Below are 27093 nucleotides of genomic sequence, written 5' to 3'. Positions count from 1 at the left end.
AATTGGCCATACAACTTAAATTAGGTAACGCACAACCCAAAATATAAATTTTGCACCAAATAAACATCTCTTCCTTTGGCCTCACACAGAAGTTGAAGTTCTAATATATGGATAACATCATCTTTTGCTTGGTAGGATTTTGAAATCAGTAATGTGAGTCCTCCAACTCTGTTTTCTTTTTCAAGATGGTTTGATTATTAGGGCCCTTTGCCCTTCTATATGAATTTGATGATTGGCTTTTCTAGTTCTGTGAAGAGGCTTTTGGAATTTTGATTGCAATTGCATTGAATCTATAAATCACTGCAGGCAAAAATGTAAGATATTAAGTCTTACAATCTATGATGGTTAGGTTCTGGTGTCAGCTTGGCCAGGTGATGGTCAGGCAAGCACTGGCCTGTCACTGCAAGGATATTTAGTGGCTGGTTGATAAACCAGAAGGCTGGTTTATTAAATCATCAGACAGTTGATTGCAGCTGTGGCTGATTATATGTGCTGTCAACTAAGGGTGTGTCTCCCACAAATGAGGTAATTCAATCAGTTGGATTTGATCCAATCAATTGAAGATTTTTCTTTTTTATATTATTTATTTTTATTAATATATATTATAGATTCACATTCACAAAGTTTTCAAACAATGATTCACAATGTCATCAAATAGCAGTGCATTTATCACAGTTGACTTTTTTTCTTTTTGTGCAAAATAACATATACACAAAAAAGCAATAAAATTCAAAGCACATCACAACAATTAGTTGTAGAGTAGATTTCAGAGTTTGGTATGGGTTACAATTCCACAATTTTTGGTTTTTACTTCTAGCTGCTCTAAGGTACTGGAGAATAAAAGAAATATCAATATAATGATTCAGCAGTCATACTTATTTGTTAAATCGTACACTCTCTGTATAACTCCACTATCACCTTTGATCTTTTTCCCAATCTTATGGGGTATTTGGGCTATGCCCATTCTAACTTTCATGTTGGAATGGGCCGTTGATAAAATGGGATAGGGGGATGGAACTAGCTGATGTTCTTGAGAGGATGCCCCTTCTGTATTTCAGGACTTATCTGGGGCAGGGACCCATCTGGAGGTTGCCGGTTTCTGGAAAGTTACCCTAATGCATGGCAGTGTCGTAGAATCTTATATATTGCCCTAGGTGTTCTTTAGGATTGGCAGGACTAGTTTTGGTTGGGGTTTGACAAGTCATGATTGGTAGCAACGTCTAACTGAAGCATGCATAGGTGTGACCTCCAGAGTAGTCTCTCACCACTATTTGAGCTCTCCCAAGTTGGAGAATTTTAAGAGAGAAGAGAGAATTTTCACTTTTTTATTCTACCAGTGAACCTCTCTTGTGGAGTTTGTTGAGACCATTCATCAGTGTTACCAGCTTTGCAGTCTGCCCTACGGATTTTGGGTTCATGCATCCCCATGGTTGTGTGACACTTATAAATCTCATATTTACAGATATTTCCTCTTGGTTTCGTTTCTCTAGAGAACCCTGACTAATGCACAATCTATGAACACAGGGATATATTTCCAATTATTTATGTTTCCTTTAATTTCTTTCAGCAATGATTTGTAGTTGTCCTGTACAAGTCTTTTATATCCTTGGTTAAATTTATTCCTAGATATTTTATTATTTTAGTTGCTACTGTAAATGGAATTTTATTGTTTTACTCTTCATATTGTCCCTGGTGTATAGACACATGATTGGGTTTTTTTGAGTGTTGATCTCCTGGTTATTAATTATTGAGTCGACTTCTTTAATAGACATAGATCTATTCAAATTATCTATTTCTTATTTTACAGGTTTTTGTAGATTGCATCTTTCAAGATATCGGTCCATTTCTTCAAAGTTAGTGAATTGTGGACAAAGAGTTGTTCATAATATTCCTTTTTTGAATTTTTAATGCCACGGGACCTCTAGTGATAGTCCCTCTTTTTTTTTTTCACATGGGTAGGCACTGGAAATCGAACCTGGGTCTCTGGCATGGCAGGCAAGAGTTCTGCCTGCTGAGCCACCATGGCCCACCCTCGCTTTCATTTTTAGTATTAGTAGTTTGTATCTTCTTTTTTATATTGTTCAGTCTGACTAGAAGTTTATCAATTTTATTGATCTTTTCAGAGTACCCACTTTGGTTTCATTGTTTTTCTGTATTGTTTTCCAGTTTTCAATTTCATTGATTTCTTCCCGATTTTTATTATTTCCTTTCTTTTGCCTACTTTGAATTTAATTTGCTCTTCTTTTTTTAAGTTTCCTAACATGCAAGCTTAGTGATTTTAGATCTTTATTTCTAAAATATGCATTTGGTGTTATAAATTTCTTTGTGAGCACTGCTTTTGCTATCAGTCACTAGTTTTGATGTCGCAGTTTCATTTTTATTTCGTACAACATATTTTAAAATCTTTTTCTTGGTATTTCTTCTTTGGTCCATGTGTTATTTAGTGAGAGTATTCTTTAATCTCCAATTATTTTTGGATTTTTTCATTGTCTTCCTGTGACTGATTTATAGTTTAATTCCATTGTGATGCGAGAGCATACTTTATGTGATTTCTATTCTTTTAAATTTGTTGAAGTACGTTTTATGGCCTAGGATGTGATCTGTTTTGGTCAATGGTCCATGTAAGCTTAGAAGGATGTGTCTTCTGCTGTTGTTAGATGAAGTATTCTATAAATGTCAATTAGATTTAGTTGGTTGATGGTGCTGCTCAGTTCTACTTCATCATTAGTGACTTTCTGCCTGCTGGACCTATCAGTTACTAGAGAGGGAGACTGAAGGCTCCAACTATAATGGTGAATTTGTCTATTCTCCAGTTTTCTTTTGATTAGTATTAGCATAGTATATCTTTCTCCAACCCTTTATTTTTAACCTATATAAGTCTTTAAAGTAGATGGCATATAGTTCAGCCTTGTGTTTTTATCTACTTGGTTTTTTTTTCATGAACAGGCACCAGGAATCAAACCTGGGTCTCCGGCATGGCAGGCGAGAACTCTGCCTGCTGAGCCACTGTCGCACCGCCCTTTACTTGCTTTTTTATCCTTAAGTCAGATGTTCGTAAAGAAATAAGTGAAAGTCCCCTGAAAAGGAATTCTTCATTAGTATATATTGGTGCCTATCTCCCCTCAGCCTTGCCTATTCTAAGCTTAATCTTTGCCAATATTGTAAGTGAAAATAGTGTTTCAATTTTTAAACAATTTATATTTATTTTTTCATAAATGAAACTTTATTGTTTATTAATCTTTGATATTTATTTATTTTTCCTTATTGTTGATACTGCTGTTTGCAAAGCTGTATTTCCTTTACTTAGAAGCATGCCTGGTATACATGAAGTATTCAATAAATACATATTGAACAAATGAATGAATTATGTTTTCTGTCCTTTTCACTTTTTCCTATTAGGCTTTTAATTTTTAATTTGGTATAAGAATAATTTCTGTACATTAAAGAAATTTTAGCTTTTTAATTTGATTTATGGTGATTTTTACATTAGAGTTATATTAATTGTTTATGTTATCATATTTATCAACCTTTTCCTTTATGACTTCTGGATTTCATGGCAAGCTTAAAAGGGTCTCTTCTCTCCAATATTATACAAATTAACATTTGCTTTCTTCTAGTACGTTTATGGTTTTATTTTTCCATTTGGCTTGCTTTTACAGACTTTGGGTTCCCATGTTTTGAGGTATCTTTTTGGATATCTGAATTCTCCTCTCCAATCTCAGGACGTACTGTTCCGGTTCGTCCAGTCGTGGACCAGATGCTCCTTGGACGCACGTAAAGCTACTCCAGTGTAAATACAGATACACGTTTCTCATCATAATGGTTTCCAACCAGCTTCTGGATTTCTTCCTGAATATATTTACATTTAGTTTAGCTGTGCTCTAACTCAACAGCCTTCAGCTATCAGTACAAATCTGAGATTTTGAGAGTAAAGTTCTAAAACAAGGTGTGAAACAAGGGTGAAGCGACCTCTTGGTCTGCTGGATAGTCCATTACCAGCATGAGTTCAGCGTCTTCCTGGGCCTCATACTGCAAACCTGGTTCTCACGGACTGAAACTGACTCCCTTTCACTAACTTTCCCTCAGACATATGAGTTGAGTCCAGAAGAAAAGAAGCAGAGAACCTGCAGACCCCAGGAGATAGATGGACCATACACAACACCTTCTCCTGGCTCATGGCCACACCCTCTGTGAACTCTGTTCCGACGTGTTTTTACAATCCCGGAGAGGGAGTCTGGTAGGGCAAAGGGTACCATGGAAAGTGTATTGCTGACTGAAAGGAACAAAGTGTCTCCCTGAGGAGAGGCAGGGCCTGCTCTGCTCTCACTCTGGGTGAAGGAAGGGCCTTATAGAGGGCTTTTGAGACTTGACTGTGATAAGATGCTTAAAAACTGCCTGAATGTCTCACAGCCTTTAATGGAACAAGCAAATCTTTCAAGAGATACGTAGGTTCAGTCCTCTTGGAAGGGGGGGTTTGCTTTCCCTGTTACTTGCCTTCCTAAAAAAGCACCAGTCTACTTTCTATCTTTATAAGATTTCCCTCTTCTGGACATTTCATATACCTGGAATCATATGATATGAAGATCATGGTCTTTTTTGTAGGACTGGTTTCTTTCACTTAGCGTAATACTTTCTAGGGCCATCCATGTTGTAGTGTTATCAGTAGTTTATTCCTTTTTATGACTGAATAATATTCCATTATATGGACATACCCCATTTTGTTACCTGTTCATCAGTTGATAGATATTTGGATAATTTCCACCTTTTGGCAATTATGAACACTGCTGGTATAAACATTTGTGTACAAATTTTGGAATATACTTATGTTTTCATTTCTCTTGGGTATATACCTAGAAGTGGAATTGCTGGATCAAATAGCAACCCTATCTTTAACTTTTTGAAGAACCATCACACTGTTTTTCCAAGGCTCTGCACCATTACACATTGTGTTTTCTCTTTATATCTAATATTCCACTCCCCTACCCCATATATTTTTTTCAAATTCTTTTCATTTCAAAGTAGCAACAGTAGCTACCTTATAAGACATATATAAGTTCCAACCATGTGCAAGATATTATCAGCATCAGAACTATCTGTTGGTCTTACCTCTAAGAATTTTTCTTTATTCTTCCTAAGCAATGTGCCAGTTTGAAAAATTATGTACTCTAGTAAAGCCATGTTTTAATCCTGATCCATCTTGTGGAGGCAACCATTTCTTTTAATCCCTACTGCAGGTTGGAAACTTGATTGGATTATCTCCTCAGAGATGACTCGCCTAGTTGTGGGTATTAGCCTTTGATAGATGGAGATGTGACTCCACCCATTCCAGGTTGGTCTTGATTAATTTTCCAGAATCCTTTAAAAGAGGAAACATTTTGGAAAAAGCTTGAGAGCCATGAGAACCACATGAGCCCATGCAGCCAGAGACCTTTGGAAATGAAGAAGGAAAACATCCCCGGGGGAGCTTCATGAAACAAGAAGCCTGGAGAGAAAGCTAGCAAAAGTCGTCATGTCCACCGTGTACCTTTCCAGTTGAGAGAGAAACCCTGAAATTCATTGGCCTTTCTTTTTTCTTTTTTTGATATTTTTTTTGTAAATAACAAACATACAAAGATTCTTGACATACAAATATTGTATACATGGTGTTTACAATCAGTGGCTCACAATATCATCACCACATAGTTGTGTATTCACACCATGATCATTTTTTTTAACATTTGCATCTTTCCAGCAAAAGAAAGAAAAAAGAAAAACTCATACATGTCATACCCCTTACCTTTCCCTCGTTGACCACTAGTATTTCAACCTACTTTATTTTAACCTTTGTTTCCCCTATTATTTATTTCTTATCCATATTTTTTACTCATCTGTCCATACCCTGGATAAAAGGAGCATAAGACACAAGGTTTTCACGATCACACCATCACATTTTAAGTGCCATATCATTTTACAGTCACCTTCAAGAAACATGGCTACTGGCACACAGCTCTACAGCTTCAGGTATTTCCCTCTAGCCACTCTAATACACCATAAACTAAAAAGGGGATATCTGTATAATGCCTAAGAATAACCTCCAGGATAACCTCTTGACTCTGTTTGAAATCTCTCAGCCACTGATACTTTGTCTCATTTCTCTCTTCCCACTTTTGGTCGAAAAGGTTTTCTCAATCCCTTGATGCTGAATCTCAGCTCATTCTAGGATTTCTGTCTTACGTTGCCAGGGAGGTTGACACTTCTGGGAGTCATGTCCTACAGAGTGGGGAGGACAATGATTTCACTTGCTGTGACAGCTGAGAAAAAGACCACATCTGAGCAACAAAAAGAGATTCTCTGGGGGTGACTCTTAGGCTTACCCTACCCTTTGCAGGGATAGATTTCACAGGGGCAAACCCCAATACTGAGGGCTTGGCCTTTTGATTGGGTTGTCCCCACTGCTTGGAGAATATCAGGAATTCTCCAAATGGGGAAGTTGAATTTTTCCCCCCCTTTTCCCCATTCCCCCAAGGGGACTTTGCAAATACTTCTTTATTCACTATTCAAATCACTCTGGGATTTATCAGTGCATCACACTAACCCAGACAAACCAACAAAATCTCATTCCCTATTCAAGGTTACACGTACTTATGGTGTTCAGTTAAACTGTCCATATAAGTTATATTAGGAACTACAATAGTCAAGATGTAAATTTTGCACCAAATAAAAATTTCTTGCTTTAGTCTCATGAAGAAATTGAAGTTTTAAAATGAGTGACCATCTATTTTCAACACCCTGCAATACTGACATTCCTTTGTTCTTCCTCATGAAAAAAACATTTTAAAATTTGTACATTTAGTCTCTATCATCGTACACTCTAGGTATTCCTAAATTATACCATCTCAGTCTTCGTCATCTATCTTTCCTTCAGTTTCATATGTGCCCCCAGCCCTTCTTCCTCTATCATTCTCACATTCAGCTTCATTCACTGTACTTACATTATTGTGCTACAATCAGGTAGTATTTGTGCTATTCATTTCTGAATTTTTACAATCAGTCCTGGGGTACAATCTATATCCCTTTAGCACCAATTACACAATCTCTACCCTATTTCTATCTCCTGATAACCTGTGTTCTTAATTGAAATTCTCCAAGTTCCCTTATTAATGTTAGTTAATTTCAGTGAGACCATACAGTATTTGTCTTTTTGTTTCTGGCTAATTTCACTGAGCATAATGTCCTCGAGGTCCATCTACATTATTACATGCTTCAGGACTTTATTCTGTCTTACAGCTATGTAATATTCCATTGTATGTATATACCACAGCTTGTTTAGCCACTCATCTTTGATGGACATTTGGGCTGTATTCATCTCTTGGCAAATTGTAAATAATGCTGCTACAAACATTGGTGTGCAAATGTCCATTTGTGTCCTTGCCCTCATGCTCCCTGAACAGATACCTAGCAACGGTTTTGCTGGATCATATGGAAATTCTATACTTAGCTTCCTGAGGAACCGCCAAACTGCCTTCAATAGTGGTTGTACCATTTTACATTCCCACCAACAGTAGATAAGTGTGCCATCAGCCTTTCTTGAGTGAAGAAGCCTCTTGTTGGTGCCTTAATTTGGAAATTTTTATAGACTTGCTTTAATTTGAACATTTTCACAGCCTTAGAGCTGTAAATTTGCAACTTCATAAATTTCCCCTTATAAAAACCATTCTGCTTCTGGTACATTGCATTCTGGCAGCTTGCAAACTAGGACCAGCAATACTCAAAATTATTCTTTTAATAAATATTTATGTCTATCTTCATATCAGTCTAATGCTTCTTTCACATCTTCTCTATTGTAGAATGACCCTGTAAAATGGAGAAAAGAAGGAAAACATGTCAAATTATAATAATTTCAGCATGTTAGATTTTACACACTCAAATAAATTAATTTTTATTATATCTCCCTCCTTGACAGGCTCTGACTGTAGCACAAAATTAAACGGTCTGGTGTCATTATCACTAAATATATCTAATTTCTTTGTACTTTGATTGCTCTACCTACTTTCTTGAAAATCCAGCAAGCCCAATAGGTCAAGCCCTTGATCTTGAAGTTTGCTCTTGTGAAGCTTATGTACGTAGCAGAGAAGCTTAGCCTACCTATAGGTATGCCTAAGAGTTGCTTCCAGAGGAACTCTTTTGTTGCTCAGATGTGACCTCTCTCGCTCTAAACCCAACTCTGCAAATGGAATCATTGCCCTCCCCCTACATGGGAAATGACATCCAGGGGTGAAAGTCTCTCTGACAGTGTGAGAAATGACTCCTGGGAATGAACATGGCTCTGGCACTGTGGGATCAACAATGCCATCTTGACGAAAAGGGGGAAAAGAAGTGTAACAACAAAAGGGGTATCAGTGGCTGAGAGAGTGCAAATGGAGTTGAGAGGCTACTCTGGAGGTCATTCTTAAGCAAGCTTCAGTTAGACATTGCTATCTATTACAGCTTGCCAAACTGCAACCAAAACCATTCCCGCCAATTCTAAAGAATACCAAGGACATTATATAAGATTCTGCAAAGGTTTCATGCACTAGGATAACTTTCTAGAAACAAACAACCTCCAGATGGGTCCCTGGACCAGGTATGTCCTGCAATGCAGAGGAGCCAGCCTCTCCAGAACATCAACTAGTTCCACCCCCATCCCATATTATTGACAGCCCCTTCCAACATAAAAAAATTAGTATGGGCATGGCCCCAATACCCCTAAAGAGTGGGAGAAACATCAAAGGTGATGGTGGAGTTGTACAGAGAAGATAAGGTTTAACAAATGAGTATGATTGCTGAATCATTATATTGATATTTCTTTTAGTTTCAAGTATCTTAGAGCAGCTAGAAGTAAAAACCTAAAATTGTGGAATTGTAACCCATGCCAAACTCTGAAATCTGTCCTACAACTAATTGTTGTGATGTGCTTTGAAATTTATTGCTTTTTTGTATATATGTTATTTTTCACAAAACGGAAAAAAAAAAAAGCTGTGATGATAAACAAAAAAAAAAAAGTTCCTTTAGCTTTCAGTGTTCTGGAGCAGGTTGAAGGAAAAATCTGAGATGATGGAAGAGTAGCCCATGGCAAATTTTGGGATCTTTTCTGTAACTACTTGTTGAAGTGTGCTTTGAAAATTATTGCTTTTTCTTTCTTGGCTTTGTATATATGTTATAGAATAGAAAAGTTTTTTGAAAAGTTTTTTAAAAAGTTAAAAGTTTAAAATTGGGCGGGCCGCGGTGGCTCAGCGGGCAAAGTGCTTGCCTGCTATGCCGGAGGACCTCGGTTCGATTCCCGGCCCCAGCCCATGTAACAAAAAAACGGAGAAACAGAATACAATAAAAAACAAGAAAATGTTTAAAGATGTTTCCCTTTCTTCCTTCCTTCCTTCCTTCTATCCTTCCTTCCTTCTCTCTGTCTTTCCTTTAAAAAAAAAAAAAAAAAAAAAAAAAAAAAAAGTTAAAAGTTTAAAATTGACAATGACAAAAGAAAGAAGAAAATCCAGCATGCCTAAAGGAGTTAAAAATCCTTGTACAGTCCTTCAGAGCTCTTCACCAGGATGTTCTGATTTTCTTTCATGCATTGGAATACAGTGGAAACAATGTAGAATTTGCATCCAGAGATCATGAGTCAAGTATTGGCTTTATCAATGACTGATTTATGATCTTGGGCTTAATCTCTGAGTTTCCGTTTTCTCACGTGTATAGTGGAAATGTTAATGCCATCATCTTCAGTTATTATATGACATGATAAATATAAACATAAATATGTAACATTAGTACAAGATGTTTGTGAAGTGTTTTCTGTTTATCTCTTCTAGCAATCAGTCAAATCTGCATGTCTTACCTGTAGATGTTGTGTTGAGAAATTTGATATGGAAGATACTATCTAAACTTAATGTTACTTGCTACTTTTGTTAACCTGCCAAGTTGCCTTTCTAGCAAGAAAATAAATGCTTAGTAACAAGTGTCTCTAATCTAATTCTTTACCTCAGAGATCCCCCGACAATTGCCTCCCTTTTGTTCTCAAAGGACTTGAGTCTCCTGCTGACTACCATTCTGAAACTGTCAGGACATTCCATTCTTTATTCTGAACATGCTTCTCCTTCAGTATGACTCCGGCTGCCACAACTACCATGTAATAAAATTCATTTCATCATTTCAATTGGGATACTTCCTTTGTTAAATATTTGAGTGCTCACTAATAACTTTCATTAGTAGGTTGTTGTTTTCATTGTTCATAAGGCACTTTCAGTTGAAGATATGCATACCTTATGACTCAAAATATGAGTTATATTTCTATGAGACTCAAGTTGGTGCACAAGAAACAAGAACAATAGAAAGAGAAGACAACTCTTATATGTAAAGATTTATAATATATAAAATATCTGAGAATAGCAAATAATGAGGAATTAGTCTACAAACGTGATCCAATATTTCTACAGAAAAAACTATAAAATGTTATTAAGAGGGGGTGGTGCGACGGTGGCTCAGTGGCAGAATTCTTGCCTGCTATGCCAGGGACCCGGGTTCGATTCCTAGTGTCAGCCCATGTTTAGAAAAAAAAATGTTATTAAGAGGTATGGTGGTCTCCAGTGTCTTGGTGCAGCTAGAAGAAAAAACAAAAAATTGTGAAACTGTAACACATGCCAAACTTTAAAATCTGCCTGATAACCACTTGTTAAAATGTACTTGGAAATTTATTGCTTTTTTGTATATATATTTCACAATAAAAAAAAGTTAAAAATTTCATTAAGAGGTAGTAAAAAAAAAAAAAAGTAAAAAAGGGTGGTGTAATGGTGGCTTAGGGCAGAATTCTTGCCTGCCATGCCAGAGACCCAGGTTTGATTCCCAGTGCCTGCCCATGCGAAAAAAAAGAGGTAGTAAAAAGATCTAACTAAAACTAATAAATGTGGAGATACCATGATCACGAACAAGATTTAATATCATGAAAATGTTTATTTTCCCCCAAATTAACCTATACATTAAAAACAATCAAAATACCAACCATATTTTTCATTTAAATTCCTTTATTATTATTCCTATATTAACATTTAAATGTAAGAGTAAAGGACCACAAATAGCCAGAACAGTTCTGAAGAAGGGCAAAGAGGGGGACTTGCCTGCCAGGTTTCAGAACGTATTTTGAAATTATAGTAATTAAGACAATTGGTATTGGCATGAGAAGGTGGGGGTGGGACAAACTGACCAATGGAGTCCTGAAATAGACCACATGTAAAGAACTTTAGGAAACACTAAAGTAGCATGTCAGAGTGGTAGGAAAGAAAGGACTGACTGCTTGATAATAGATTTTGAAAATACGGTATCCATATGGAAAAGCATGAAACTGGATACTTAGCTTTCACTATATAAAAAACCTAATTCCAGTAGGATTAAAGGCAAAAATGTGAAAAAAAATAGTAGTAGAAAATAATGGTGGATATTTTTTAGACTATGAGGTAGGGAAAGATTGTACCAGTCTATGAAGATAGTAAAAACCACTGAATTATATACTTTAAATGGGTGGATTTTATGGTATGTTAATTATATCTCAATAAAGTTGTTTAAAAAAAGGTACAAATTCCAATGCTATCTCCAATGTTCTGGAGCAACTAGAAGAAAAAAGCTGAGATGATGGTATCACACCCCATGACAAACTTGGGGATCTGTCCTATAACTACTTGTTAAAGAGCGCTTTGAAAACTATTGCTTTTTTCTTGCTTTGTTTTGTATATATATTATAGTATACAATTTAAAAAGTTAAAACAAACAAAAAATTCCAGAGCTATCTAACAGTTGTGAGGACTCTTACCAATATTAAGTGAAAAAGGTAAGTCCCAAAAGATTGCATATAGTAGGATACCTCTATAACTTTTATTTTAACAGAACTTTGGACTTAGTGAAAAATTTAATAGCAACTTTTAGCAAAGTTCCCATATACTTTTCACCTGGATTCCCCAAATGTTAATATTTTGCCACTTGTCTTGTTATCTCTATTTTTCATATATTTAAATATTTTCTTAGCCCCAAAATACTTCTGTGTGTTTCTTACATAAGCACAATGACCAAATTCAGGAAATTATTAACATAGACTACTATTATTTAATCTATAGATCTTACTCAAATTTTGCCAACTGTCTCAATAATATTCTTTATGGTAAACAAAAATCATGGATCACCTATTTTATTCAGTATTCAATCTCTTTAGTCTGCGTTAGTCTGGAACATTTCCTGAATCCTACTGGAGACTAATTTTGATCTGTTGGTTAAGCTAGGGTCTACCAGGCATCTTCACTAGGAGCTCTTCCAGGTTAGCTCAATGTTCTTTTTTTTTTTTTAAGCACTTCCTTTCTTTCTGAAACCACAAGATGTTTCAGATTCATCTTGTATTTTCCCTGTCCCACCCTGAATCAATTAGTTCTCCAAGGTTCTCTTGGTTCCTTTTATTGGAAAATGGTGTTTAGAAATCAAGATCTGGACACTAGGTGTCCTCACTGCTTCCAAATACTGTCAGAGGAAAGAACTAGGATATATTTGTATGCATATTAATCTATGTATAAGCATACAACCTTATTTCCGTATCTATCTACTGTACACATATTAAAAATGATGAGCATATTCTGATACCTCAAATTTCAATCCATCAACACATTTCATTTTAGCTTGTCCTGTTCCTTCCTTAAAACTTCTTTCTTCAACAATAAGAAACTTAACACATTATCTATAATCTATTTACTTATTTTTTCAGTCCTACTAACACAGTTTCAAAATTGCTAACCCACTTTTACTATGTTGATCACACCATTTATATATAGTTCTTTTGGCCTTCAGCCATACATTAACTACTAACGATACTGCTTTCCTCAGTTTCCTTAGCTTAGTTCTTTTCTTCCCTACTTCCTGCAGTGTGTCTGTTACTCATACAGTTAATTTGTTAATATTTAATTCCATTTTGGGCTTCTGCCACCACCACCACCACCACCACACGCACACATATCCTTATTGTTATTGTTGTTATTGTTTCTGTTTATTTATCTAAAACATATTTCCTAAAGTTGACTGGATCAGTTTCTTCAAAATTATAATTGCATAATATACTGTATGTTTTATTTGCTAATGTCTTTTAAACATTACCATAATAAAATCAGCTATTGCATATTGAATTATTGTGGACAATGTGTAAATAAAGCCCAAGTGACTCCTCTATTCATCCCGGCTATACTATTCCCATTCCTTCCTTTTTTCCCCACATTTTCCCCCATGGCTCTCTATAGGAAATTGATCACTTCAGTTGCTGGTTTACCTTCTTGAATTTCTTTTGCACAATACCTGTTTATCTTTTTATATCTGTTTCATTCTTACAAAAAAGGTAGCACTTTTGCCCTTAAAATTTTTAAAAAGTCCAATGCATTTAGCACAGGAAAGCTACTTGATGACCTTAGCAAATGTTGTTCTGCTTAAGAGGTAAGGATCAGACTGAAATGGATTAAAGCAGAAAATAACAGAATAGTTAACTTTGGGGAAGTTTCAGTCCATATATACAACCAACCTCTACACTAGGTTACTTCTCACCACAGATCCTGGTTGTTCAGTTACTTTCATTTACTACTGAAGGTATCTGCAAAGTCCACTTGAGGGTCTGGGGAGAAAGGAGGAAATACTAAACTTCTCCTTCTGGGGAATTCATGATATTCTCGCAAACATTGGGGACAACCAATTTAATCGTGGGGCTCGCCCCTATGAAACTTATTCCTGCAGAGGAGAAGCTAAGCCTACTTATAATTATGCTTAAGAGTCACCCCCAGAGAATCTCTTTTGTTGTTCAGATGTGGTCTCTCTCTCTCTCTCTAGACCAGCTGGGTAGGTGAACTCACCGCCCTCACACCTATGTGAGACATGACTTCCAGGGGTGTAAATCTCCTTGGCAATATGGGACATAACTCCCAGGTATGAGTCCTGACAGGACATCATAAGATTGAGAAAGCCTTCTTGACCAAAACGAGGAAGAGAGAAAGAAGACAAAGTTTCAGTGGCTAAGAGATTTCAAATTGAGTTGAGAGTTTATTCTGGAGGTTATTCTTATGCATTGTATAGATGCCCCTTCTTGATTTTTAGTATATTAGAATAGTTAGAAAGAAATACCTGAAACTGTTGAACTGTATCCCAGTAGCCTTGATTCTTGAAGACGATTGTATAACTTTTTAGATTAACAGTGTGACCTGGGATTGTAAAACCCTTGTATCTGATGCTCCCTTTATCCAGGGTATGGACAGATGAGTTAAAAAAAAAAAATAAGGACAAAAAATAAAGGAATAATGGGAGGTGGGGTGGGCAGATAATGGATAAAAAAATTGGATAAAGTGGGAGGGAGGGGTAATGGGTATGGGATGTATGGGGATTTTCTTTTTTCCTCTTTCTTTTTCTGGTGTGATGCAAATGTTCTAAAAATGATCATGGTGATGAATACACAACTATGTGATGTTGATACTGTGAGCCACTGATTGTGTACTTCAGATGGACTGTATGATGCATGAAAATATCTCAGTAAAAATAACTGAAAAAAAAAACCCTTTTTAGAAAGACTCACTGGGTGTGTGTGACAACAGGGTGACATTTTAAATAACTGATTAGTATGTTCTCAAATCCTTGAGTCCTAAAGCCATCTCACAGGAATCTTGCCTAACGATGCCAGAGCATCACGGTTTGGTCCCTGAGCCTAAAGTAAATCTCCAAACTACTGCTTAAACACCAGGCACCTGCCAATCAACCTACGACCAACAAAGGAAGCAGAACTAGGGAATATCAGCTCCTAGCCTATCCTTCCCTTTAAATAGTTTTATCTGTGCTTGGCAGCCCCAAATAAACGAATCAAAAGCACCCTTCCACCTCCTGCTTCTGGGAACGAATACTCCCAGCATTACGGGCCGTTTCGATTGACGTTACTTCCGGGAAAAGTAACCTTTCTTTGGCGGTTGCTGGACTGGAGAAATTACGCGAGATCTGCTACCGCGAGATCTGCTTGCTCACTCCAGTGATGACATCCTCCTCCTCCTCCCCGCAGCCTTTCGGCAATCTTCGCCAATCCCAGCCTCGACCAATCTGCACTCAGATAGTATGGATCAGGGTCTCCCCCAGAACCCCCGTCCGCGCGGGGCATCAGGCGGCAGCGGCGGGGTGCGGGCTGCACGAGGCGGACAGCCAGGGCATTGCGGGCGGCCACGGGCTGGCGGCAGGGGGTGAGCGTGGGCGGGGCGGGGGTTAGCCAGCCGAGTAGCGGCTCGATTGTTCTGGCCTGGCTATGGCGCCTCTCCTCCCCCCCGCCATGGCTCCCCGTGTCCCTGCTCCGCTCCTCTCAGTGAGTGAAAGTGGCCGCCGCCGCCGCCGGCCCAGCGCCCGCAGCCGCCTCAGCGCCGCCGCCATCTTGGGGTCCCAGGAGCCGCCAAGGGAGCGAGCTAGGAGCGTCTACGTCCAACGCAGTCACCGTCCCACGGCCTCAGCGAGCGAGCCGCGGCTCCACCATCGGCGGGGCGACCCCCCCCTCCGGACCCCGCCCGCACCCCGCACCCCCCTCCGCCGCCGCTGCGGCGGCGGGGCCCGGCAGCCCGAGGTGAGGTGACTAGAAGTGGGCGGGCGAACGTAGGGGGGGCTTGTGTAGCCCCGGTTGCGCCCCTCTCTGCCGGCGACGGCTGGGCCGCGTCTTAAAGGGGCCGTCGCCCCCGGCCCTTGGATTTGTTGGGGTTAGTAGAGAGGATGGGTGTGGACACTCCCCGCAGGGTTGGGACCTCAAAAGACCTGGGCCTCGTCCTTCCTCTCTCATACCTCTAGAGAGCCAGGGGTCACGCGGTGATCTCAGCTACTCGAGGAACGTGGGGCGCCCACACGTGGGTAGTGTGTTAGACCAGGTGCACGTGGGACCCGGTGAGGCGGTGTCGAGCTAACACGTGTATGGCTTTGGGGGTGGATTGGGGCAGGGCGGGGGCTGGTTGGGCGCCAGTAGAAACCGGGTGAGGGTTATGCCTGTCATTTTAAATAAGTGAGATCCAAAGACTTTATAGTGTGTTAAGTGCCAGTTTATCGGGAGCAAGTTGGGATCTTGGTGAATGGGGCACGCTGCTCATTGGTGATACTGTTGGGTCGGGGCAAGCTGACATGTGCACAGTCTTAAGAGTGTGCGGGTGACACCCCTCCTGGTGTTTGGGGGCTTTTACAGGGCGTTTAGGCAAGTGTCATCCTATTTTGACATTCCTTCTTGCGCTTGCTGATGAAAACCGCTACTTCCGTAATCACCAAGAGTGGAAGCCCCCTACAGTTTAGGAGTGATAGATCCTAAGAAGGCACTCACTATTCTGGTTAACAGCCAGCTGTGCCCCATGTTCCTCATCGATTCACACACTGTCGCTAGTCTGTGTTCAGAAACTTGTAGGTAGGAGTGATAGAGGGAAGTTGGAGGTTGACATCACTGACATCACCGGTAAACAGCTTAGTTTTCCAATGAGTGACTGTCAGTATATCCTTTCCCAAGGAAATTATTATTGTAGCATAAAGGTGGTGACTTTAAAAACAACAAAACAAATTTATTGAGATATAGTTCACATATCATAAAATCCGTCTCTTTCCAGTGCACAATTCAGTGGTTCTTCTTAGTATATTGGCATCTACCATCATCTAATCCCCAAACATTTTCATCACCCCATAAAGAAGCTCAGTATTCGTTATCACTCACGAGCATTCCCTCCTAACACCTGGCAACCACTAATCTTTCTGTCTTTCTGAATTCTACTCGTTCTTGACATTTTACATAAACAAAACTATACAACATGTGTTCTTTTGTGACTGGATTTGTTTTCCTTTAACATGATAATTTCAACGTTCATCCATGTTGTAACATGTATTAGTACTGCTTTCCCTTTTATTACTGAATAATATTCCATTCCAGTTGTGTTTTATATTTGTAATTTTAGAGCTTCTTCCTATAACATAGCAATTTGAGATTATGATATGGTAAAGGTTGCATACTTACTTGATTCTAAAATGAATTGTGTTTTTTAAAGGATTAAATCCCTTTATTTTAGTGTATTATTTTCCGCTATGTTTTGTTTCAGAAGAATCCAATAACTTAAAAAAAAAATTCTGTCTTTTGTTAGGAAAGGACTGTAAAGACCATGAATGTGATTAGAAAAAAATGTGATTAATAGAAACATTTTGACTAGAACAAAGTGGGAATGTGATTAAGGCTAAGCAACAGACCATAAATTAATGTTTTATAATTTCACTAAATGAAAGTTTGTGATAGTATTACCAAGGGAAGGGATCATAACATGTTTTGTCTGCCAGTTCCTTTTGTAGACATGGGGTTAGGAGAGGAATAATAAGTACCTTTTCTGCACACAAGAAGATAAAAATCTGCTTGCGGACTTAACATATCAACACAGAAATTCACAGAAGACATAAATGCTGAGATGCAGTGGATTTTAGAGTGCTCAGAATGGAATAGGGTTAATAGGTAACTTTCTATAGGACAGGGTTAATAGGAAACTTTGTGTAATACAGTAAGTAGAAGAGGTAAAAGTTTTAAAATTGAATCTCAACTATAAGAATTTTATGTGATAGACTGTAGTATGTTGGAAGAGAATGAAAAAGGCATAGCTCTGATTTTGTTAAGCACTTCTATGAGCCAGTCAGTATGTTAGGTACTTTTATGTTCTTTTAATCCTCACAAAGCCCTTTGTGGTAGATATCCCCATTTTATGAATGAAAAAATTGAAACCCAGTGAAGTCACATACCCAGTAAGTGATAGGATTCTCTTTCTGCAGCCCTTTTGCATTCCTCAAAATATCCTGAAACATATTTTGCAAAGGAATCTAAAGTTATCAGTAAGATTATTTATCTACATTAAGTCCAAAATTCAGTTATAGAAACATTAGATTCACTTGCTGATTAGGATACAATAGGTTTACTTGGGGGTTGAAAAGCTGGTAGCAAAGAAAATACTTGTGTCTTTGATGAGAAGTTCGTAAGGGAATTTTCCTTTTGTGTTAGATCAGAACTAGGAGATCAATAATAAAAGAAAATGTAATTGACAAATTAGATATAAATTAATCACAGGGACTAAATTGTACCTATGTTTCTACAGAACCAGAGGAAAATCCATAAACTGTGTGATGTGGGTGTACTGCAAGAATTGTAGTCTATATGTTGATCTCTAGAGCAGAGCTGTTAACATTTGTGTGTGTGTGTCCTGGACTCCTTTGGCAATCTAGTGAAGCTTATGAACCTCTTCACCAAAAATGACTTTTAAATCTATAAAGTACAATTATATTTAAAATACATATTTGCTTTTTATTACTGAGTTAAATAAAAACTTGTAGTGGTCCCGCTAATACTACTGTAGGTTATTGCCTGTCTTCAGAATTGAAGGAAATACTAAATTCAGTTACAGGTTACTAAATAAAGATATAAAATTTTTTTCCATCCAAGTTCATGGACCCTAGTTTAAGAACCCCTGTCCCCGGGGTGGGGACATGGCTACTTATATCATATGGGCAAACAAGAAGTAGTAGTATTGACTCAAACAGGGACCTGACTTCTTATAGGAAGAACAAGTAGTAGTTCAGCTAAGGAGAAACCTGGTAGTATAGTGGAAAGACACTCGTTTTGGACTTGAAAAGTCTTGGGCTTGAATCTCAGCAGTATCATTTACTGCGTAAGTTACTAAACTTTTTTTAGTTTTTTTTTTTTCTGTAGAATGGGATAATTTACACATCTGAGATTAAATGACATATTAACTATAAAACAGCACATGAAGAAATAAACATACCAAAGCCTATGAAATATGTTTAGCTTTGATTTTGAAAGAGGAAAAAGTACACCTTTTGGGGCTGGTACTGGGACTAAAGTTAGTTCTTGTAAAGGAGCAAATAAAGTCGCCTCCAGGTTTGCCTCTGATAGCTTTTCTGAGTAGGAAGTTAGCTAAGTAGGATAAGCTGAGGGTAAATTTTTCATATCTATGTGCATGAATAAAAAATGACAAGTGCGTATCAGTATGGTAAAAAAAAAAAAAGTGAGATGCTAGGCCAAGTGATCAGTTTGTTGCCTAAATAGATTGCCAGAAAGGCCAATAAAATGTTAGTCATTACCAGGAGGGTTATGAGAAATAAAATTTTTAAATGGACTACATTATTTTTGTAAAACTGCAGTATATCTACTCTCAGACTGTTGATTGGGTTTCAACTATTGCACCTCAAGAAAGAACAGATTAAGCAAGAGGGAAGTTTCCAGAAAATGGCAGTTAAAGTGTTGAAGGCAATGGTAAGGTGCTCATGAAAATAGAAAAGAAATTTCTCTCCTGAATGAAATGATGAAGTTTGGGATGGACTATGATCAAATTGTATTGCATTAGGAAAAGCATGAATGATAATCCTCGGAAATTAGAACTAGCTTGAAAGATGAATATTGCTTGACATATCTTGAATAATGAGTGGTTTGTTTATGAAATGTGTTGGTCCAGAAGGTGGTTGAAGCCCAAGAATAGACCAGACACAATTTAAGGATTACTAAACCAGTGACTTTTGTGATCAGACCTTAATTCATTTCAAGTCAACAAACCATTTAATAATCCTGGGACCTGATGGTTTATGAAGCTCTTTATTTCACTCATTCATTCACTCAGTAAATATTTATTGAATACCTGTTGGATGCTTTTTAATCCTCAGCAACTGTTTGTTGAGTATCTGCCATGTTCGAGGGACTGTGATAGACTTGGTGGGATGAATTAACCCATTTGTATCTGTATGTGTGGAGAGTATAGAGGGGCTTTGCAAAGGTAAGCATAAAATAATGCAAACTCTAAATACTATAGAGAAATATAAACCTAAATGTTTCTCTTGAGGTGCTGATATGAACAGCACTTAGGTTTTGTTTGTTTTTAAAAAGTGGATTGAGACTAATTCTTGTTATTTGTTTAAAGACCGTAATCTGCCTTTAGAAGCAGGCAGTGAGCAGTGTAGTAGAGCAGAATCCCTCCAGATCCTAGAGCCAGATGATATGTGCTCAAATTTTGGCTCTCCCTCTTACTAACTGTATGGCCTCTGGATAGCTGTATAAGCTTCATTTTCCTCATCTGTTAAATGAAGATAATAATAGTTCCTGCTTCATAGAGCATGATGGTGAGAATGAGTGAGTACTACAAATGCCCAGAATAATACCTCCCACATAGTGCCATAACAATTATAAGTACCATTTTATTTTTTATTATTTTTAGTACCAATTTATTTTGATGTCTAGTTTTGAGATCAGAACCTTTTTATTATGAATAGGGAAATCTCAAATCTATTTTTAGATAAAGCAAGGGAAAATTTATCTATAAAGGAAATAGTTGTGATGCATTAGGTTTTTTAAATGTTTTTTAATTGTTACATATATATACAAAGAAAAAAAGAGCAGTGATTTTCAAAGTTACTTCAATGAGTAGTTACAGATTTTAGAGTTTGTTATGGGTTACCATTTCACTATTTCAAATTTTTCCTTCTAGCTGCTCCAAAACACTGGTGGCTAAAAGAAATATTTCTTTTTCTTTTTTGTGGAAAATAACATATATACAAAAAAGCAAAAAATTTCAAAGCATATCACAACAATTAGTTGTAGAACAAATTTCAGAGTTTGGTATGGGTTACAGTTCCACAGTTTTACAGTTTTACTTTTGCTGCTGTAAGATACTGTAGACTAAAAGAAATATCAGTATAATGATTCAGGAGTCCTTGTTTGTTAACCTTCTTTATATAACTCCAACATCACCTTTAATCTTTTTTCCACTCTTTAGGGGTGTTTGGCCTCTGTCCATTCTAACTTTCTCAGGTTAGAAGTGGCTGTCAATAAAATGGGATGGGGAATGGAACTAGTTGATGTTCTGGAGATGCTGGCCCCTGTGCATTTCAGGACTAATTTGTTCCAGGGACTCATCTGGAGGTTGTAGGTTTCTGGAAAGTTACGCTAGTGCATGGAATCTTATATAACACCCTAGATGTTCTTTAGGATTGTCAGAAATGGTTTTGGTTGGGGGTTGGCAAGTTATAGTAGGTAGCAATGTCCAAATGAAGCGTACATAAGAGTGACCGCCACAGTAGCCTCTTGACTTTATTTAAACTCTCTTAGCCATTGATACCTTATTTGTACACTTCTTTTCCCCCTTTTGGTCAGGATGGCATTGTTGATCCCACTGGGCCAGGGCAGACTCATCCCTGGAAGTCATCTCCCACGCTGCTAGGGAAACATTCACACCTGGATGTCATGTCCCACTTAGTGGGGAGGGCAAAGATTTCACTTGCAGAGTTGGATTTAGAGAGAGTGAGGCCACAACTGAGCAATAAAAGAGGTTCTCTGGAAGTAACTCTCAGGCATACCTATAACTAAGCCAAGTTTCTCCATTACATAAGCTTCACAAGAGCAAGCCTCAAGATTGAGGGCTTGGCCTATTGATTTGGATGTCCCTAATGTTTGACACAGTATCAGGGGTTTCCCTGATAGTAAAGTTTAATAGTTATTAATTTTTTCTCCCCTCAAGGGAATTTGCCAATACTTTTTGATTATCTGCTTAATAAAATCTGAGATATATCCAGGCATTGACTTAAGCTATGCAGGATTAAAGACTCTCATTCCTTCTCTGGGCTTCCCTGTGTTTGGAGTATATAAATGACCTGTCCAGACAGGTTGAATTAGATTATGTGTCACGGAAAATGTAGGTTCTGGACAAAATAAATCTTTCCTACTTTGGTCTCAAAGAGTAGATGAGGTTATAAAATACAGACAATGTCTTCCTTGCCCCTGTATTTTGAATTACTGTAATCCCGATTTGATCAACTTCATTCTTAACTCTAAATACGAGATTATACATATATAAAACAGCCCCTCACAGTCCAGAAGTGATAATAACCACTCGGGCTAAATATGACTATTATAAGAGCTTACCATTTAGGCCCCTGTTTATAACTATTTTTTAGAGAAACCAAACCGCCCATTAACTCTTATCCTTCCCTTCATTATTGACCCCTAGTGTTACTGTGGAACTGTTGATGTTTTCCTGTTAAATACATCCCATAGCATGTGTTCTAGTTTGCTAACTTCCAGAATGCATTATACCAGAAATGGAATGGCTTTTAAAAAGGGAAATTTAATAAGTTGCAAGTTTACAGTTTGAAAGCTGTGAAAATGTTCAAATTAAAGCAAGACTATAGAAATGTCCAATCTAAGGCATCCAGGGAAGGATACCTTGGTTCAAGAAGGCTGATGACTTTCAGGTTTTTTCTCTCAACTGTAAAAGCATGTGGTGAACATGGCAACATCTGCTAGCTTTCTCTCCTGGCTTCTTGTTTCAAGAAGCTTGCTCCCCCAGGGGCACTTTCCTTCTTCATCTCCAAAGATCTCTGGCTATGTGGGCTTTGGTAGTTCTCATGGCTCTGAAGTTTTTATAAAATGCTTCCACTTTTAAAGTATTCCGGTAAACTAATCAAGACCCACCTGGAATGGGTGGAGTCACATCTTCATCTAATCAAAAAATTAATACCCACAATTGGACGTGTTGGAATATCAAAATATCTCAACCTTCATTACTGAATAAGGATTAAAAGAAAAGGTTGCTCCAACAAGATTGGGACAAGATTAAAACATGGTTTTTCTAGGGTACATAATCCTTTCAAACCAACACATTCCACCTTCTGGGCCCTAAAAAAAGACATGTTTTTTTCCATATACAAAATACCTTCATTCCATCACAATATCCGAAATCCTTAATCCATTTCAGTAGCAAACCAGTACAAAGTCTCATCAAAGTCAGTTACAGGCATGGTTTGTTCTAAGGCAAAATTCTCCCCTGGATCTGGACCTGTAAAACTCAGAACAAGTTATTTGCTGCCAACATAAAAAGAAGGGACAGTTGTAGGATATGTATTCCCATTGCCATGGGGAGAAATTGGAATGAACACAGGGGTCAAGGGACCCAAGCAGTTTCGAAACTTGCAGGGCAAACTCCATTAGATTTCAGAGTCTGAGAGTCATTTATCTTTGGGGCTTTAGAAAGCCACAGTCCTACCCTTTCCAAGGGCTGCATCTCTCCGAATGTAACCTTGGGGGACATTGGGGAGACCACCTTTTTCTTGGCTCTTCCCTCTCCAGTATTGGGGCTGCACCCAGGCTCTCTGCCATCTCTTGGGCACATGCTCACCCCCCCTTGTAGTAGCAACCAGGCTCTCCCCAATCCCAAAGAAATGTGTTCCAACCTCTCCATGGCTTGAGGCAGCACAGCTCTTCCACTGCAATGAGGTGGAAGGCCCATCCTCTACCTTTAGGGCAAACTTACCCTCTCCATGTGCTCGGGTGGGTCCACTCTCCTGGCTTGAGGCTTCTTGATTTCAGACCCCAGCCTCCATGGTTCTGCCTCTGGAGACATTTTACCTTCATTTTTTCTCTTTTCTGAGCCCCCTGAGTCGAGACTCGTAGCAGTTCTGTTTATACATGTCCCACAGCACTCTTGTTGGCTTTCAACTTAGTAAGCAAGGATCACGCATATCAGACAACAGGAGTTTCCACAAATCCTTCCTGGGTAACTCCATTTTCTATCCTGGATTTTTCTGAAATGACCAACTGGTTCCACATTTGGTTAAATCCTCACATGGGGCTCTATTCTGTGGAGTCTCCCTTCCTGGAAGCCCAGAATTTTCAAGGCCATCAATTTCTGTTTCCTTTATACACAAAAGTTCAGTTCTCAGCTTATCTCTTTCCCTTCACACTTCACTATAAGCTGCAAGGAGAAACCAGGCTGCACTTTCCACATTTAATTTGGAAATCTCTTGTGCTAAATATCCAACTTCATGGCTTTGAAAATCTGCCTTCCAGCCAAAGCCACACGTCAGTTTTGCCAGATGATCTGCCATTTTAAAACAAGGATCGCCTGCCTTCCTGTTTGCAATAAAATATGCTTCATTTCTGTCTAGAGCCTCATCACAGGTATCTTTGGAGTCCACATTTCTGCCAACAGTCACTTCAGAGCACTGTAGACCTTCTCTGTTAAACTCCTCACAACTTCTCCAAAATCTTCCCTTTACCATTTAAAAAGTTGTTCCAACATGTTTGGTATTTGCCAACTGCAGCAGAAATCCACTTTTGACACCAAAATCTGTTCTAGTTTGCTAGCTGTTGGAATGCATTACACCAGAAATGGTGCATTAATAAGTTGCAAGTTTACAGTTCTAAAGCTATGGAGATGTCCAAATTAAAGCAAGACTATAGAAATGTCCAACCTAAGACATCCAGAGAAGGATACCTTGGTTCAAGAAGGCCAATGACGTTCAGGATTTCTCTCTGAACTGTAAGGGCACATGGCAGACATGGCGATGTCTGCTTTCTCTCCTGGCTTTTTGTTTTATGACGGTCCCCCAGGGGCGTTTTCCTTCTTCATCTCCAAGGTCCTCTGGCTGCCTGACTGTAATAGTTCTCTTGGCTCTCCTTTGGCTCTGAAGTTTTTATAAAATGCTTCCTCTTTTAAAGGATTCCAGTAAACTAATCAAGACCCACCAAGAATGGGTGGGGTCACAGCTCTATCTGATAAAAAAAGTTAATACCCACAGTTGGACATGTCACATTTCCATGGATATAATCTAATCAAAAGAGCCCAACCCACATTGTTGAATAGGGATTAAAAGAAAAGGTTGCCTCTGCAAGATTAGATCAGGATTAAACATGACTTTTCTGGGGTATGTAATCCTTTCAAACCAACATAGGATGCGATAGCAATTTTCCCCATACACTGCAAACTTATACATTTTTTGTACAAGATTCATACTTTTGAACTAGTTCATAGAAGAACTTGTTTATATTTAAAAGGTTAGTTGGTGGGACACATGGTCTATACAAGCCCTTTCAATCATGTTCACCTTCAATATGGTAATATTACTTATAGACCCACTAGTGAACCAGTTTCACTTCTATCTATTCCCTTACATTGGAGTTCAACCTCATTAGCTAACTGTTCAACCATCTTTAGCTTCTATGTGCCTCTATGTCCCCTATATTCTGTATTATAAGCCTTTGATTTTTACCTTTACCGTGGTTAAGGGTGGAGTCGTACAGTATCTATCCTTTTGTGTCTGGCTTATTTTATTCAGCATTTTGTCCTTAAGGCTCATCCATCTTGTTATGTGCTTTAGCACGTCATTTTTCTTACTGCTGCATAATATTCCATTGTGTGTATGTATCACATTTTGTTAATCCACTTGTTGATGGGCATTTGGATTGTTTCCATCTTTTGGCAATTATAAATAATGCTGCTATGAACATCAGTGTGCAAATGTCTGTTTGCATCACTGCTTTCAGCTCTTCTGGGTATATACCATGTAGTACACGTAGTACTATTTCTGGGTCATAGGACAACTCTATATTTAGTTTCCTAAGGAACTGCCAAACTGTCTTCCATAGCAGCTGTAGCATTATACATTTCCACCAGCAATACATAAGTATCTCAGTTTTCTCTGCATCCTCTCCAACATTTATAGTTTCCTGTTTGTTTAATAGCAGCCATTCATATAGGTGTGAGGTGGTATTTCATTGTAGTCTTAATCTGCATTCCCCTTGTAGCTAATGAAAATGAACATCTCTTCATGTGCTTTTTAACCATATGCCTGTTCATATCTTTAGTCCATTTAAAATTAGGTTGTTTGGGTAGGCCACAGTGGCTCAGCAGAAAGAGTTCTCCCCTGCCATGCCGGAGACCTGGATTTGATGCCTGGTGCCTGCACATGTTTAAAATAAATAAATAAATAAATAAAAATAAAATAAAATAAAATTAGCTTGTTTGTTCTTTTGTTGTTGAGTTGTATGATTTCTTTATGTGTACAGGATATCAATCCTTTATCCAATGTGTGATTTCCAAATATGTTCTCCCATTGAGTTGGCTGCCTCCTCACCTTTTTGACAAAGTTTTGTGAGGTCCAAAAGCATTAAATTTTAAGGAGTTCCCATTTATCTACTTTTTTCTTTTGTTGCTTGTGCTTTGGGTATAAAGTTTAGGAAGCTACCTCCTATTACTAGGTGTTGAAGCTTTTTCCCTACATTTTCTTCTAAGGACTTTTAGGTACTGGTTCTTAAATTTAAATATTTGATCCACTTGTATAGGGTATAAGGTAAGGGTTCTCTTTCATTATTTTGACTATTGATTTTCAGTTCTACCATGCCCATTTATTGAAAATATTATTTTCTCCCAGTTCAGTGGATTTGGGTGCCTTGTTAAAGATCACTTGACCGTAGATTTGGTAGTCTATTTCTGCACTCTCAATTCAGTTGCATTGGTCAATACTTCTGTCTTTGTGCCAGTATACCATGCTATTTTGACCACTGTGGCTTTATAATAAGTTTTAAAACCAAGAAGTGTTCGTTTTCCCACTTCGTTCTTCTTTTTTAAGGTGCTTTTATATATTCCCTTCCAGATGAACTTGGTAACTAGCTTTTCCAAGTCTTCAAAGTTAGGTTGTTAGAATTTTGATTGGTACTGCATTGAATCTGTAAATCAATTTGGGTAGATTGACATCTTAACTATAATATATATTAACTTAATATGTATTAACAGTATATATCTATTGACATCTTAACTATAACCTTCCTATCCATGAGCAGGGAATGTCTTTCCACCTATTTAGATTGTCTTTGATTTGTTTTAGCATGTTATATAGTTTTCTGTGTACAACTCCTTTACGTCCCTGGTTAAGTTCATTCCTAGATACTTGATTCTTTTAGTTGCTGTTTTGAATGGAATTTTTTCCTTAACTGAGTCCTCAGTTATGTCATTGCTTATATACAAACATTAATGATTTTTTTATTAATTAAAGAAAAAAGAAATTAACGCATTTAGAAATCATTCCATTCTACATATGCAGTCAGTAATTCTTAACATCACATAGATGCATGATCATCATTTCTTAGTACATTTGCATCGATTTAGGAAAAGAACTAGCAAAACAACAGAAAAAGATATAGAATGTTAATATAGAGAAAAAAATAAAAATAATAATAATAGTAAAAAAAAAGACACAAACAAACAAACAGAC

At 37.9% G+C, this 27093-nt stretch overlaps 1 protein-coding gene across 3 annotated transcripts in view; it reads left to right on the top strand.

Moving 5' to 3' along the window:
• The first annotated feature begins 15554 nt into the window (after positions 1 to 15554).
• INO80 (INO80 complex ATPase subunit) overlaps positions 15555 to 27093 on the top strand; it is a 208662-nt gene continuing 197123 nt past the window's right edge. For all 3 annotated transcript variants that reach the window (XM_077127478.1, XM_077127477.1, XM_077127475.1), the window contains exon 1: positions 15555 to 15610. The gene's annotated coding sequence lies outside the window, so the exon portion shown is untranslated. The remainder of the gene's footprint in view (positions 15611 to 27093) is intronic.

This window comes from Tamandua tetradactyla, chromosome 14 (assembly GCF_023851605.1).
Source record: "Tamandua tetradactyla isolate mTamTet1 chromosome 14, mTamTet1.pri, whole genome shotgun sequence".
NCBI lineage: Eukaryota > Metazoa > Chordata > Mammalia > Pilosa > Myrmecophagidae > Tamandua > Tamandua tetradactyla.
The sequence above is the reverse complement of the archived record's forward strand: the minus strand, read 5'-3'. Positions and strand labels throughout refer to the sequence as shown.